We start from the raw sequence: 13,309 nt of genomic DNA on the forward strand, positions 1-13,309 counted from the left end.
CGGCCGTAAGCATATGCTCCGGTGGATGGGGTTCCTCTTGGTCGGTGGTTTCGTTGTCTGGTATTGCGGGGGACTCCGCTCGCCGTTCCGTGCTGTTCACTGTAGTGGTAATTTCTGGAGACATGGCCTGAGGTTCCTCTTGTTCGGCAGTATCCGGAATTGGTGTTGCGATGGATTCCTCGTTTGTTTGCGTGCTGCCGTCTTGCGTGATCTGGTGAAACAGGTCCTCTTGACTTTCGCCAAAATCATCTAGTAGTTGCGCGAGTTCCTCAGAATGTTGGTCCGCTAGCGTGCAATAGTCCTCCGCTAGGTCCTCGCGTACTGCCGCAATGCTTTCCTCATTGAGTTTATAGAACCCTCGACCGTCTTTCCTCCGGTTCTCCCAGTCCACTCGATACGTATGCAATTCCGCCGCTTGTGCAGCCCACGCCATCCATCCTTTGTCTAGTGCCGTTTTTAATTGTGCCGTAAACCTCTCCCGATTCATTTGCAGAAGGATATGCACGTTGTCTGTTATGGCTTGGCAACGGTTGCGTGCTTCTTCTACAGATTTCTTGAGGTTTGCAATTTCTTGCTTATTAATTGCCGCTGCTTCCTCATACCTGCTCCTCATTCCTGCCCAAACCTGGGATTCCTTCGCATGTAGTTCTTCCAGTTTTCCCATTTCATTGTTCAGGCGGATTTCGAGTTGATGCCTTCTCTCCTGTTCTCCCACCAGCTACTCGTCAAACCATGCTTTCTTCTTCTCTAATAAGGCCCAAAGTCCCACGATTTCCGCTTCCGATTTTTTCGCTTCCTCCCATAATTGGGCATTTTCTTCTTTTGTCCGGGTGTGCTGTGTTGTCTCCACTGCGAGTTTCTCTTCAAGGGTCTTCACTGCCTTTCAGCCGTTGGCCCGGATGTCCTTTTCTCTGTCCGAGGACTGGGAAGTTCAGCGCGGAGGCGGTCAATCTCTAATTCAGCTAGTTGTACGACCCATTTTGCTTTTGAGGCAATGGCGGTCTGAGCCTCAATCTCTTCCCTCAAGGCTTCGACGACGTTGGTTGTTGGTGGAGTTGCCTGTTGTGCCGTAATCACGTTATTTTCCAACTCCGTGATGTGTTCATTGGCCTTTTGTAGCCCGACTTGGGTCAGTTTAACCTTTTTCCAGACATTTTTATTTTTAATCGCCATATCCTTGGCGCCCATACTGACCTTTGCCAGTTCCCTATGAACTTCGACAAGGGCTGCGTTTAATGGGGGTAGTTCCATCCCCATTCGGCGTATATCGGCGTTCCTCTGCTTGCCGACTCTGGCTAATTGATCCTCATCGTCGCTTTCCGTCGTTTGTGTTAATGCATGCTTGATCATTTGGTGCTCCGCGTGCTCTTCGGCCATTCGTTGTGAGACTTTTATCTGTTGCGTTGCCAGGAATTCCATGAGTTCAAAAGAGGTTCCGAACTGTAATAGTGCGTCGAACTCATGGGCCATGTCCGGAATGTCCGGATACGCTAGGACCTCGCTTTCCGCCATCAATACGGCTTTCCCTCATTGTGACTGGGCCGTAATGATTGGACGTGGTTCCCCGATTACTTCGAAGGTGGTGTTGGGCTCCGTAGCTGCGGAGCAGTCGCCCACGATCGTTGTCTCTGTAGCCGCGAGTGCGTCTTTAACTAACCCTCGCCCATCTTTCCTGTCCAGTCTCCGCCTTTTCGGCCTTGGGCTTTCCTGTCCTGGTTCGGCTTCCGGCTCCGGTGCCGCTTCCTCGGTGCGCGCAACCTGCTCTTCCTGCGTTGTTCGCATGTTAGGTTGGGCGGGTTGGGGTTCATCCTCCCACTATGTGGTGGCTAACTCCGCTAACCTTCGCTTCGCGGATTGAGGCGGCAGCGTGGGCTTGTTGGGCTACAGTGCCGGCAAGCCTCGGGGTGGGAATAGTACCGTCAGGTACTGTTGTATGATAGGCCTGAGCTTTTTGCCTCCTTGATATGCGTGCAGAACTTCCCTTAACGCCGACCCCATGATGACCCCCCAATCGACCATACGCCCTTCAAAGGTATCAATGATGATACCTGCCTTATGCTTGGGCATCCCATATGCGTATACATGTATGCATCCAACCTCCAATAGGAACTTGGCAATTTCGCGGAAAAAGGGATCCGGGATCTCCTTCGTTCTATATGCCTTGGCGGATGATGAATATGGATCGAAATATCTCTAGAGGGACTCCGCAGGAGGGATTTCAAAATGCCTTTTCCCCAGTGATGACAGGTCCAACTTTTTCCGGATGGATGAGTTGGTGACCATGTCGATGTTGAGCTTTCTAGCGATGTCTAGTGCATCAGGGTGTGGAGGAGCCTCCGCGACCCTGATGTACCCATCCAAGCGTTTCTCCACGAGCCATCGACGCAAGGCGGTAGAGATGAATATCGGCATAGTCGGAATAGGCTCGTGACTAGGGGGTGAAGACTATTGGTTGCGGTGGGCTTGAGCTCTGTGATAGGATGGAGAAGAAGGTGAGGAAGGGGAGTGATGAGGGCACTGAGAGCTAGAAGGTTGATTTTTGTATTGTGTAGAAAACCTTCTATTTCCTTCTTTTTGTGGCCTAGGGTTCATTGGTCGGTGAGCCATTGTGGTGCCGCGTGTTCTTGGTCTAGAAGTCTGTGCATGCCTTAAGTCCTTTTAATAGCGTCGCTATCTTCTCTCTTTTTTTCTTTTTTTTTTCCCATAACGGTTACATACAAGACTATTTTTACACTATAATACAAGTGGGGCCGTCTACTTACTCCTTGGATTCTCCGGCTTTGTCCTGTCCGGCGGGGAATGGGTTAGGTGTGTCAGGAACTAAGACGCTCCTTCTACACGACGCTCGGCCACAACCGAGCTTAGAATCATACACAGAAAACGGGAAATAATGAATGACACGAAGAAGAGACGAGTACGCAGGATGTTTACGTGGAAAACCCAAACTAAGGGGAAAAACCACGACAGCCCACAGGCTGCAAACTATCACTATGTTAAAATGTACAACTGTGAGTTCACGGAGGCAACGACCTCGTGCTCACGATCCTCGCCACAGGCGGCGGTTACAACAGAGGCAACGACCTCTTTCTCTCTCTCTCTCTCTATACACAGTTACACGCTCTCTCTCTCCTTTCACCAACGAGAATGACTACCACACTATAAAAGTTTGCCCTAAGTCATATTTATACTAATATGACTTTTCGGCTATTTACAAATATAGCCACGATGGACTCTCAGAAACATATTTACAAATATGTCTCTTCATCCGGAGAGCGCTCCTCACCGGGCTTGCATCATCCGGATCTTGCCGGGCACTCGTCATCCGGTTCTCACCGGGTCTGCACCAGCCGGCTCTCCGTAGCCGGGTACTCCTCATCCGGTTATCACCGGGTCTGCACCATCCGGCTCTCCGTAGCCGGGTACTCCTCATCTGGTTCTCACCGGGCCTGCACCATCCGGCTCTCCGTACCTGGATGTAGACCGGCTGGTATCCACATCAGCCGACATGTCCGAATCGGTAAAACCGTCAAGTTGAGGTTTTCCGGAGCCGAATCAGAGACACATATTTGAGGCGCCCTTCAAGTACCGGAGTATCCATTTGACCGCGTTCCAGTGCTCCTTGCCGGGATTGCTCATAAACCGGCTCACCACTCCGACTGCGTATCCTATGTCCGGTCGGGTACACACCATTGCGTACATCAAGCTCCCGACGGCAGAGGCATATGGAATCTTCATCATATCCGCCTTCTCTGCTTTCGTCTTCGGGCTTTGCTTACCAGATAGCCTGTAGTTTGCCGGAAGTGTCGATCCGACCGGTTTCACATCTAACATGTTGAACCGGTGAAGCACCTTTGTCACGTACTTTTCTTGTGATAGCCATAATTGCTTCACTGACCGGTTCCGGATAATATGCATCCCCAACATCTGTCTTGCCGGACCCAAGTCTTTCATTGAGAAGGTCCGGTTGAGGGCCTTCTTCAGCATCCGTATTTTGACTTGGTCCCGTCCAACGATCAACATGTCATCCACGTACAGAAGGAGTATCAGGAAATCGCCTCCTTCAAACTTCTTCACAAACACGCAGTGATTGGCCTGCGTCTTGTGGTACCCTTGATCGGCCATGAAGGAGTCGAACTTCCGGTACCATTGACGGGGAGCCTGCTTTAGTCCGTACAGGCTCTTCTTCAGCCGGCATACCAGGTGCTCCTTCCCTTTCTCCACAAATCCTTCCGGTTGCTGCATGTAGATCTCCTCTTCGAGGTCACCGTGAAGGAATGTCGTCTTCACGTCTAACTGCTCTACCTCGAGGTCCATGCTTGCCGCTATACTCAGCACCGTCCGGATGGAGGTCATCTTTACTACCGGGGCAAATATCTCGTCGAAGTCCACACCCTTCTTCTGCTACCCCTTCACCACGATCCTGGCTTTGTATCTCGGGGGGTTGCTGGCGTCTCCCGGTTTCAACTTGTACACCCACTTGTTACGGAGTGCCCGCTTTCCATTTCGGCAACTCCACCAATTCGTACGTATGGTTTTCATGCAGGGAATCCATCTCATCCTGCATGGCACTTAACCATTTGCGGTTGTGGGTGTCATCCTTCGCTTCTTCGAAGCTTTCCGGCTCCCCCTCATCGGTCAGCAGAACATGCTCTGCATCCGGAAATCTCCAGGGGGGCCTTCTCTCTCTGAGAGGATATCTCCGTGAGCTTGAACATGAACAATGGACGAATCGTTTGGCGGAATGAGGTTGTCATCTGCAAGCCTCTTCATCCCCTTCTCGCTCATATGACACAACCTCTTGTGCCACAACTCACCGGCAGTGTCGGATGCCACGTTCACTTCTTCGGACATAACCGGGCATTCATTAGGTACAATGTGTTGACCTTCCGGGCCCGAGCCACAATCAGGCTCCCTTTGCTGAACTTCATGACACCGTTCCGGATGCTACCCGTGTAGCCTTCATCATCTAGCCGACCGGCTGATATCAGGTTCAGTTGAACCTCCGGAACGTGTCAGACATCCTTCAGCAGCAACTTGCATCCAGTTGGTGTTGTTAGCCACACGTCTCCTATGCCGACAATTCGGCATGTACCTTCATTCCCCATCCGGACACAGCCGTGATCACCGGCTGAGTAGGATGAGAAGCATTTTCGGTCCGGGGTAAGGTGGAACGACGCTCCAGAGTCTACCACCCAGGTCGTCTCGTCGTCGACAAGGTTTATCTCACTCTCCTTGGTGATGAGCATCAACTCTTCTTCACTTGCCGCAATTGCCGTCGTTCCCTTCCGGTCCGGCCCCCTTCGGTCTTTACCGTTCCGGTCCGGGGTCTGCTTCGAATCGATACCGTCAATTTCCTTGTCTTTTCGGAAGTGCCGACAGTTCTTTTGGAAGTGTCCCGGCTTGCCGCAATAGAAGCAAGTAGGCCTCCCCCTTGACTTTGACCGTGTCCCCGACTTCTCCCGGTTCTGGGGACTACGGTTTCTATGTCTTCCGCGTTTCGATTCGGTAAGGAGCGCTTTGGAGTCGGAGTTCGTATCTTTATCCTTCCGACGCGCCTCCTCATCTAGCAAGCTCGACTTTACTCTTGCTAGGGATAACCGTTTTCCTTCCGGCCCGGCGTTGCCCAAAGTGACAACCAACGTCTCCCAGCTATCCGGGAGGGAACCGAGCAGGAGTAGCGCTAATACCTTATCGGCGAGAGGTACTTCCAATGAAGTTGCCTGGTGAATCAGCCCTTGGAAGGCATTCATGTGCTTCGCCATGCTGGAGCCATCTTGGTACCGGAGTCTTACTAGCTTTCGGAATACCGAAACCTGATTGACAACATTTTTGTTTTGAAACATTATGCCGATCTTCTCCCAGAGCTCATGAGCCTTGCTCTCTTCATTGAAGTTGTTGTACAAGCTCATGTCGATGAAGCACCGTATGTACGCCGTTGTCTTCATGTGCATCACCTCCCATATCGCGGCGTCGATTTTGTCCGGTCTCTTGTCCCCGAACTGAACCGATAGCCAGAGGTCTTTAACCACGAGCATGTCCCTCATCTTCGACTTCCACACTGAATAGTTGGAGCCGGTGAGCTTGAACATGCCGCCAAACGATTCGTCCATTTTCTGTATCGTTTCGCTCTGATACCACTTGTCGGGAACTAAGACGCTCCTTCTACACGACGTTCGGCCACAACCGAGCTTAGAATCATACACAGAAAACGGGAAATAATGAACGACACAAAGAAGAGACGAGTACGTAGGATGTTTACGTGGAAAACCCAAACTAAGGGGAAAAACCACGGCAACCCACAGGCTGCAAATTATCACTATGTTAAAATGTACAACTGTGAGTTCACGGAGGCAACGACCTCATGCTCACGATCCTCGCCACAGGCGGCGGTTACAACAGAGGCAACAACCTCTTTCTCTCTCTCTCTCTCTGTACACAGTTACACGCTCTCTCTCTCCTTTCACCAACGAGAATGACTACCACACTATAAAAGTTTGCCCTAGGTCATATTTATACTAATATGACTTTTCGGCTATTTACAAATATAGCCACGATGGACTCTCAGAAACATATTTACAAATATGTCTCTTCATCCGGAGAGGGCTCCTCACCGGGCCTGCATCATCCGGATCTTGCCTGGCACTCGTCATCCGGTTCTCACCGGGTCTGCACCATCCGGCTCTCCGTAGCCGGGTACTCCTCATCCGGTTATCACCGGGTCTGCACCATCCGGCTCTCCGTAGCCGGGTACTCCTCATCCGGTTATCACCGGGTCTGCACCATCCGGCTCTCCGTAGCCGGGTACTCCTCATCCGGTTTCGGCCTCGGCCGAGTTTGCTTATCAGCACTGTTCTTCTGCCTTCCCATCCGGAGGGACCTGTCTCCCAACAAGGTGGTGTAGGTCCCAGATAAGGTTTAAGGCGAAACCCATTCACTTTCTGTCGTAACACTTCCCCGGCCAGTGTGCCTAGTTGAAACGTGCCTTGTTCTGCTCCTACTATCCAGTACGGGCCTGTCCAACGGAATCATAATTTTCCTGGCATATGCCCCATGCGGGTTTGGAAAACTAATACCGCACTTCCAACCGTAAAATCTTTTTCACGCGCATGCCAGTGTCGGTCAACAAATGCTTTGCGCCGCCATTGTTCCTGCTCTAATATGGCCATACTACGTACCCTTTTTTCTCCTAGCTCTAGTAGTCTCTGTAGCCGTATTTGTGCAGATTTGCCATTTGGTAGCCGGGCTCGTATTTGGATCTATAGACTAGGTACCTGGAATTCAACTGGCATCATGGCCTCCAGACCAAATGCCAGCCTGAACGGTGTTGATTGTATGCTGCTCTTATAGCTGGTACGGTATACCCATAACGCGCTATGCAACTTGGGGTCCCAATCCGTCCTGTTCTTATTGACTATCTTTTTGAGGATAGTTTGGAGGGTTTTGTTCGTGGATTCCGCCAAGCCATTTGCCTGTGGGTAATACAACATACTTTTCTTGTGCACCACCGCGTAATATTGGGTCAATTCATTGATGACCGTATTCAAAAAGTGACTCCTTGGTCACTAATGAGCTCGATAGGGCAGCCGAAACGACACCATATGTGTTTGTACAGGAATTTCTCCGTGATTGCCGCAGTATTCTCGCGTAGTGGTTTCGCTTCTACCCACTTCGTGCAGTAATCTGTAGCCACCAGGATGTACTTATTGCCTATTCAAGCGGCCGTCGGGGTAAAAGGTCCCACGAAATCTAACCCCCACTTTTGGAAAGGATCTAGTGGCAACACTGGTTGATGTGGCATTCTTGCGACTTCTGTGGGCTGGCCCAGTCATTGGCATAAATCGCACTGCCTGCAATAATTCATACGCGTCCTTTTGCGTCATCGGCCACCACAGTCCTGTTTGCCAAATTTTCTAGGCCGTAACATCGCCCGCGTAATGTCCTCTTGCCGTACCACAATGGGCTTCATGTAGAACCGCGGCCTTCTCATCCAGATGCCATCACTACCCTTGTGGTATAGTATATTTTCCACTAAACAAAAATTCCGACTATGGACGGGCAACCGTTTTTTCTCATCTATTCGTAATTGGGGTGGCGGTAACCCCGTGGTCAGGAAGTAGGTCATTTCTATGTGCCACCAGTCTGGGAAGGTCTTTTCCATTCATTCTGCTAGTGCTGCTACTCGTAGAATGTCTGCATCCGGAAAGTCGTCGTCATCCCTCTGCGCCGTTTCTCCATTATCGAGTCTGCTCAAAAAATCTGCCATTGCGTGTTGCGTACTTGGGCGGTGCTGAATTACAAAGTCGAATTCTTGAAGTAGCAGCATCCATCTCGCCAATTTCCCCGTCAGCACTTGTTTCTCCACCAGATACAACAGTGCCGAATGATCCACGTGAAACGTGAATTTTCGCCCTAGCAGATAATGCCGAAACTTATTGATGTTGTAGATCATCCCCAACGCCTCATGTTCCGTTGTGGAATAGTTACGCTCCGCCGTTGATAATTTTCGACTAGCATAGTACACCGACCGGTACCAATTCGGCTCCGTGAGCTGCATTAGCGCACTTCCTATTGCTATGTCCGAGGGATCTACGAACACGTGGAATGGCTTTGCCCAAACTGGTGGTTGTACAATGGGTGCCTGCGTTAGCATTACCTTTAGCACATCATATGCCTTTTCTTCCATCGTTGTCCATTGGAAGGGAGTCCGATGAACGACGACATGTAACAGCATGGCAAAGTACACCAAATAGCGTATCATCCAACTGTGCCATCGTATTTGTCCTAAAAAACGGCCGAGTGATTTCGCATTTGTTGGCGTTTTCGCTTGGGTAATCGCAGAGATTTTATTTGGATCGACCGCTATCCCTTCCTTGCTGACTGTATGGCCAAGGAGAGCTCCGCTGGTAACGCCGAAGGCACATTTGGCAGGATTCAGGCTTAAGCGTGCGGTGCGGCAACGTTCCATGCACAATTGCAGATGCGTAAAATGGTCGGTTATTCTCCCATATACCGCAAAATCGTTTAAAAAAACTTGCATGAAGGCCGGAATATATTCCCCAAAAATCTCCGTGATTGTCCGTTTAAATGTCGTTGACACCGTCTTTAGCCCAAACATCCTGACGACTGCAACATAAACTCCCTAGTCCGTGACAAACGCCGTCTTCTCTTGGTCATCGGGGTGCATGTGTACTTGGTTGTACCCACTGAAGCCATCTAAAAAACTGTACATGTCATGCCCCGCGACGGCATCCAGTACGCTATCGGTGAAGGGTAAAGGGAATGCGTCCGTAATGGTTACAACGTTTAATTTTCGGTAGTCCACGCATACCCGTATTTTGCCATTTTTCTTTGGTACGACTACGATCGGGCTTAACCATGTAGCTTGTTTAACTGGGCGTATGAATCCCACCTTGAGGAGTTTGTCAAATTCTTCTTTTACGTGGGCCGCGTAGTTTGGGTTCATGCGGTATCGACACTGCTAGACCGGTTTCGCGTCGGTTGCTAAATTGATGTTATGTTGATAGAACTTCGGATCTAACCCCTTCATGTCCTCGTGGGCCCAGGCGAACACATCTTTATACTTCTTGAGTAGTGTTATCATCGCCTCTCTCTGGTCCGGCCTTAATTCTTTTGCGATGGAGAGGAAACAAAGTTCTGACGCCGTACCCACGTTTACTTCTTCTAGGGCTGAGGCGGTGACTCACCGTGAAATTTCCATTTCCATCTCGAACGCTGCCCGTGCTCTGCTTAGTTCTAATATTGACTCCGGGTTTGGTTCATAAGCCTCGTCATGGAGTGTAGTGGGCGTGGCATATTCCACCGCGGTTTCGATAACGTCGATTTCGAACAAAGGAATAATCCGAGGGTGCTCGTCTAGGTATGCCTCTAATTCTGTATCATCCACCCCAACCAACATATTTATATTCTCCGCGTACAATGGTGTTATGCCCTTGGGTTGTGTCGCCATTTCCTCTATTGGTATGCGGACCTTGGTGCGTCTGCGTCGAAAGCTGATACACTTGTGTTGCCAGCTCTACTTGATATTCGCTGAACGAAGCCATGGTCTGCCCAACAGCATAGGATATGCCCCTAGGGTGTCAAGGGCGAGGACTATCGCCGAGATGTCAAAGCGATGTCCTCCCACGATAATGCCTACCTTGCGTATCAACCCCAATGGTCGTACTGAGTGGGTATCTGCCATGCGGAGCCAGAATGAGCAAGCTTCCCATTCTGAAATTCCCAATTGTTCTCATGTCTTCGCGCTAATTACATTAACGCCCGAGCCGCCATCGATTACGCATCTTGGGATTTCCTGACCGTGTAATATCAACTTAATAGCCGGGTTGTGGTGATCCACTACTATCGGTCTGTCGCTAATGGTCGTAAAATTCGCGGCGACGCTTACCCCAAGTCTGCCCGTCACCCACTCTTCCACGACCTGGCGGAATCGTGGGACTAGCTGCAGCAGTTTCTCCATGGTTAACGTTATCTCGCAGCCTGTCAGTGCTTGCCATATGGGGTCCAAGGATGGTCCCTCATCCTCCAATAGCTCCACCGTGTTTGCGGACTCTTTCCGCATGCACTCCGTATTTGTCGCGTTTGCTTTTTCAACCCATGCCTGGGCTATCCGCCGTATCTCATCTTGCGCGACCCAATCAACAGTTTTTGTTTGCTGATGTGTCGTGACTTGCTGTACTTCCGTCATAATCGTATTGATGGTGGGCCCCTTGCCCTTGCGTACTGGGCATTGTGTGGCATAATGTCCGGGCTGTTGACAAACAAAACAATGGATGCTAGATTCGCCCTTCTCGGCCCTTGGTGGTGTGTGCCGATCCCCAGGTGTGACTTGCTCCTCCCGGTCCTGATTTGTTCGTCGGAGCGTACACAGTGGTTGTTGTTGGTCCCAGCGTGGTTCCTGGTGCCGGTCATCGTCCGAACTTTCGTCATACCGCCCCGATATTGCCAATGCTTTCCGCGAGGTCCATTGAAGCCGCCACGTTTGTTTGTTGGATGGTAATTCTCATAGCGTCGGCCCCCTTTAGTATTTTTGGGGTGGCCACGGTAGTCTTCATCCTCTAGCTCGTCTTCCTCGGAATCGTTGTGATTCCGACGATTCCGGTAGTGCCGGTCATCGCGTGGATTGCGATCCATATACCGTGGTCGGTCTTCCTACCGCCTTTGTTCATTATGGCGTGGGGGACGTTGTGTGTCCACGTTGCGTACTGTGGGCGTGGCTCTGTTCAACATATTATACTCGCACTGCTCAACTGTGTGAGCTTTCGAGTGACAGATTGGACAGTGGATTCACATGTTGCATTCAACTACGGAATGCCCCAAATTCAAGCAAATCGTGCACTGGATCGCTTGACGAAAATGTCGTTCCTCGTCCTGAGGTAACGCTTGTCGTAATGAGGACATGGAAAACCCTTCCTCTTCTTTGTCCAGCTCGAGTTGTAGCGCTCTTTCTATGACCATATCGGCCATTTCCCCTTTCACGCTATTGTTGTTGAGCGTTGTCCGTATGGGTCGGCGTAATGCTGCCAAAAATGTCTCCCTAGCCTCGTCCTCCATAGATTTTGGAAACGTAAGTTGAAATCCGCGACTGTCTCGTCGGCAACTGCCTAATTGTGTAGAACTGCCCGAGGATTTTGCGTTGTGGCACCCTCTGATGAAAAAACCGTAGAAAGGTTGACTGCAACTGGTCGAAGGTCGTGATTGCTGGCAGATCCATCTGTGAATGCCAAAACGCCGCTCTGCCATCCAAGGTTAATCCGAACTCCGTCATTTTGGACTCGTGCGCTACTGCCTCGGAAAGGCTCTGCGCCATGTGGTTTGCATTCCAAACATTGAGGAACAGGCGGATGTGGGTTGCAGTGTCGGTTTCGCCGTTGAAGCGGGGATAGGAAAAGGCCATGTTGGGTGCTACGGCGGTTAGGGAAAGACCACAATGCTTTTGTGGTGAGCGCACTTCCCGCGTATCGCCGAGGTATTTGGAGAGCGAGAAATCGTCTTTGTGGTCCCGACAGGTAGTACTGAGGTCACTGAGGCGAGGCTTTTGCCGTGCGCGTTCCTCTGCCTAGCATGTGATGGACCTTGTGATTGGCCAGTCTTGTTGTGTTGGTTCTCTGGGGCGTCTTCGGCTAAACATCCATTTGTCGCTGTTCGTCTGTGAGAAGACACGGATCACCAAGCGTGCCAAAAGTGTTACCGATTAGGAACATGGTCTATGGTTAGTCCTTCGACCTAGACCTCAAAGTGACTGTGTGACGACGAATGGTAGCATCTATGCGTAATACTTAGTGGGATACCTCCTGTAACCTAGCAACGTATAAGGGAGACGGCTACAACCGAACTCCTTAGACAGTGGGCTAGCGCACACACCGTTACTCACGCCTACGCTCTTAAGGATTACAGACACACAATAGATTAACCACAGATACACACAGATATCAGAGAAGATAGAACTCTATTAAGATACGCCTTTTACATTCAAAATTACACGCTACCTTTATCAGAGGTTTTTTTCCCTTTATATACCCAGGGTCTTTTAGCCGTTCACACTTCCCGCATGAACCGTTACATGCGTTACAATACTATTCTATTCCATATTACTGCGCTCTTGTCCGTCGGTTACTATTCCGACGGACAACACGAACCGGGGAGGGGTTCGAAGAGGCCTCCCTTCGAATTGGATAGGGGTTCAAAGCGAGCTGTGAGGGGAGGCAACGAGGCCACACATGAAGCGGCCCGGTGGCGGCCACAGGAGGCGGTGAGGGTTGTGGTGTTGGCGGGGGCCGAGAGTGCAGGAAGAGCGATGAAGGAGAAGAGAGAGTCGTGAGGGGGAAAGAGGAGTGGGGAAAGGTGTTGGGAGATAGGTCCCTCCGAATGGGAAGGGAGAAGAACAGTGCCGATGAACAAACTCGGCCGAGGCCGAAACCGGATGAGGAGTACCCGGCTACGGAGAGCCGGATGGTACAGACCCGATGAAGACCGGATGAGGAGTACCCGGCTACGGAGAGTCGGATGGTACAGACCCGGTGAAGACCGGATGAGGAGTACCCGGCTACGGAGAGCCGGATGGTACAAACCCGATGAAGACCGGATGAGGAGTACCCGGCTACGGAGAGCCGGATGGTACAGACCCGGTGAAGACCGGATGAGGAGTACCCGGCTACGGAGAGCCGGATGGTACAGACCCGGTTGAGAACCGGATGAGGAGTACCCGGCTACGGAGAGCCGGATGGTACAGACCCGGTGAGAACCGGATGAGGAGTACCCGGCTACGGAGAGCCGGATGGTACAGACCCGG

Source organism: Azolla caroliniana, unplaced genomic scaffold (assembly GCF_043228905.1).
Source record: "Azolla caroliniana isolate FFs.n. ecotype wild unplaced genomic scaffold, voAzoCaro1.0.p SCAF_8, whole genome shotgun sequence".
Taxonomy (NCBI): domain Eukaryota; kingdom Viridiplantae; phylum Streptophyta; class Polypodiopsida; order Salviniales; family Salviniaceae; genus Azolla; species Azolla caroliniana.